The following is a 4283-nucleotide window of genomic DNA, read 5'->3' on the forward strand; positions in this document are numbered from 1 at the left end:
AGTGTGACTTGATAGCTTGGGTTAGAAATCTGACATGTAATTGATGATACCCAAAAATTGTTTTATTTCCTTTTGTTATTTCAATTCATCAGGAAAACGACACGACCCATTTGCAATATGTGGTTGAGGGTCGTATTTTCCATTTGAAATTTGCATAGTAAGGAATTCTAGAAGTAAGTCTATGTGGGACTTTTCATCGGGAGAAAATAGTATAATATCATCAATATAAATTGATGTATTTGCAAGAATTGACTCAAAAATTATGATCATGGCTTTTTGAAAATCCGAAGGTGCATTTTTTAAGCAAAACGGCATAACCTTCCATGAAAATGTTGGTTAGCAATACAGAATGTTGTATTAGGTCTGTCATCGGGATGAATTCCCAATTGCCTAAATCCAGATTTAAGATCAAATTTGGACATAACTTTAGCACCAAATAAGGACTAAAATAATGACTTCTTATGTGGGAGCGGGAATTTATCATCAGCCAAGGCAATTGAAAACCAATCTCAACTTTCCACACACCTGTTCCTTACGCTTGTTGACATAGAAAGCTTCACAGGCTCAAGAGAAAGTAGTGTGTTAACGAGAGTTTTTTCCCTATCAATACAAAATGCATTCCACCAATATATAATACAACATATGGAAAGATCTATGATTGTGGGAAAAATATAGAAGGGCCACACAAATACCAAAAATACAAAGATACATTACAAAGCACAAATAAATATACAGCTAACATCCCCCCGCAGTCATAACGGAAGGTCTTGAACGGACGTTCAGACTGGATCTAAAGTCAAGGAACAATGTGGAAGGAAGTCCTTTGGTGAAGATATCAGCATATTGAGACGAAGACGGGACATGAAGAAATCGAATCTGACCCATAGCGACTTTATCTCGCACAAAGTGAATATCTATCTTGTGACATCCCAAATTTTCACGGCCAGAAAAGACCAATTTTTTTATGCTTTATAAAAATCAGAGCACTTCTTTTAACAAAAACGTTGCGGAATTTGTTCCCAGAAAAACATGATAAATACGTTAATAAAACATTTTTGAAGAAACGTATTTATTTCATTTTAAAATGTTTGAGATGTCATCGTTAATATAGAAACATAAGCATAAACAGAACTTACAATTATTTACACTAGTGATCTACATGTCTTTAAATCTCTCAGTGTAATGTCACTTCATATCGTCACTTGTGATATAAATAAACTAAGTGAGTCAGGTTGGGAAACTTGGTGAGTACATAGGGTTTTCAACCCACAATAATATAATTATTATGTTTAAACAATCAGACTATCAACCCAATTACCCATCCCCATTATTTTCTTTACTCTTAAGGTTTTAACCTAAGAGTCATCTATCCTGCATTCGTTTATTCCGAAGTCCCTTACTTCCAGGGTTATAGGGCTGACACTAAATTCATAGCTGCCAACGTTCGTTCGTAAAGCACTAATTCCATAGCTGCTATAGTCTACTCATCGGGTACTAAATCCATAGCTACCTGTGTTTATCTAATATGTACTAAGTCCATAGCTACCAATTCCTAACAGGTACTAAATCCATAGCTACCAGCATCTAACTAATAGGTACTAAGTCCATAGCTACCAATTCCTAACAGGTACTAAATCCATAGCTACCAATGTCTAATATGTACTAAGTCCATAGCTACCGGTGTTCGTCCCATAGGCACTAAGTCTATAGCTGCCAATGTATACTCACATCATCTTCTATCTCTCATCATTCATCTACCCATCTCATACCCAACATATTTGTATATATAAAATACGTATACTGTTTAAATCCTTTAAAGCATGTATAAAACGTTCATCCAGCATAGACAGCAAGTATTCAGATAATATGCACACATAGCACGTAGTTTATATAAAATACTTCATATCTATGTGTAAGATGAATGTAACTATGCACTCACCTGAAAGGTGATGACTCAACACTCGGACAGCGCTTCGATACTTTCAAAACGATTTTCATTCGATAAAACCTAGTACCAGTACCACTAGGGTTTAGTCTAACGTTAACCGTGACTAATTAATTAGTCTGACTATTATTATTATTATATAAGCGTTAATAACACTCAATATAACTCATAATAATAGCCTAAATAATTATTTTAAGGACCTAATAACATTCCTACAATTATTTGAATGCTATATTAAAAATTACGTAAGTGTAGCACACTTACAGCGAATTTTATCGAAAACCGGAACTTAATTGGAGCAGCGTTTCGAAACCGAAAGACTCCTTTTTCTCGGGACTCCGGGAGCCTGGGGGCTTCCTTAGGGTGCTAGGGGATCACCTAGGCTTAGGGGAGGGTTAAAACCCTTAGAGAGAGAAAGAAATCTAGAGAGAGAAGGAAAATTGTGTGAAAAATGCGGATACCCTCGCCCCTTTTTATACCCTGCGAGGCCTCGGACTACACTGGGCGTAATCCTTGGCTACGCGGGGCATAACTTCGGATGGGGTTGCCAGATGGACTCTAGCTGTCTCGCACTCGGAAGGGATAAGACCGGAGGGTACGCTGGGCGTACCGAACTCGGACGTTGGGCGTAATGCGAAGCGAGGCGTGTCCAAATCCGAAGCGTTCACTGATCAGCGATGGACGGCCCACAACGCGCCACGTCATCAAGTCCTTATCAACCTTCGCGAATTTGATCCTAAACTTTAAAAATTCGTAACTTTCGCGTACAACCTCCGTTTTCAACGTTCTTTATATCCACGCAAAGGTGGGAACGTACTCTACAACTTTCCTTTAGACTTCGTCGGCTAATTTTGACTCGATTTTAAATTTTATATTATTAACAGGCCGGGATAGGATTGGTCCGTTAAATCCTCATAACTTCTTCATCCGACGTCCGTTTTTGCCCATCTTTTTCTTGTTACGCTACTCTTAACGAGATCTTCGATTCTCGTTCAGTTCGTGTCGTCTAAAAACCGCTCGATCTAATATTCGAATTTCGGGCTGTACACTACTCGTCCGAAACTTCGAAAAATCATAACTTCTTCATACAAAGTCAGATTTGGGCGTTCTTTTTATCGATGTTCTTAGTTTAACATATTCTATGACTTTCGTTTAGATCGCTAAGGCTAAATCTCGCTCTATCGTAAATTCACTATTTACGCTTCCCGGTGCCGTGCTGGTTTCGTCGCGAAACTTCGACGGGTCATAACTTCCTTGTGACATACTCTACAACTTGGTTAAGATTATTTATTCTAAAAAATCTTTTGTCGAAAAGTCGTTTTCGACCCCTATTGCCTCTAAATTGACGAGCTCGGATCTACGGGCGTTACAATTATCTCCCCCTTAGGATGACTACGTCCCGGAATCATCAACGAAACAGGGCTCGTATAATGACTCCATACGTCATATTTTCATCCTAGGTAATAATTATAACTTCTATATTTCTTCAAGTCTATCTCTTAGACTCATTGACTGTAAGCAGTACTCGATCGTGCACCTGCTCTCTACCTCAGGTTAGACTCCAAATTATGACTGTCAAGTCACAATCTCGATCCTTATTGGATACAAACTTGAGATGAGTTCTTTTATTATTACCATAGATCAATGTGTCATATTCTATTGACCTATCATCGTATGTTGCAACGCTTAGACTCAGGTCTTTTAGAGTTAAATTCTAAAACAGACTATGCCTTCCTTCATGTTCTAATGTGATATAATCACACTACCAACTTCTTTAACAACGAGCGCGATACTTCTATTGATCGCTTTGATTTCAATTGTTTGGTTAAAGTCGGACGCTACATCAAACTTGGTTCTCTGAACCACGTAACCTACTCATCGTAGTCGGACTCAATGTGATATGACCACTAGGGTTGGAATATCAACAATCTTCTTAGTCATTACCGAAACGATGGTAACAGCACACTTGAATAAAACGAAATCAATTACTAGCTTCTTGGTGACCTTGTGACTTTCCCTGATCCAAGTGTGAGTCCTGTGCTTCCGGTAGTATAGGCCTCTACTACCATTCACACCTACTCATACTCGTCCCAAGTATAGTCTCGTAATTTTCCAAGTCACCATACAAGAAAATCACATAACAATTTAACACACCAGATAACAAATTGAAGATTTTATTATTTCTTGAAACTATTACATAGGTGTTCAAGTTCACCCTGGACTATGCCACTAATGGGCTACATCATACGATATTATGGCTACTGCATAACTTGATCTTCGGATATAAAGTCCTCATCCTTGATTCCTCGCATGGTTCTCTGCTTCTTCGAGGATCATG

Source organism: Lactuca sativa, chromosome 7, assembly GCF_002870075.4.
Source record: "Lactuca sativa cultivar Salinas chromosome 7, Lsat_Salinas_v11, whole genome shotgun sequence".
In the NCBI taxonomy this organism is placed as follows: Eukaryota; Viridiplantae; Streptophyta; class Magnoliopsida; order Asterales; family Asteraceae; genus Lactuca; species Lactuca sativa.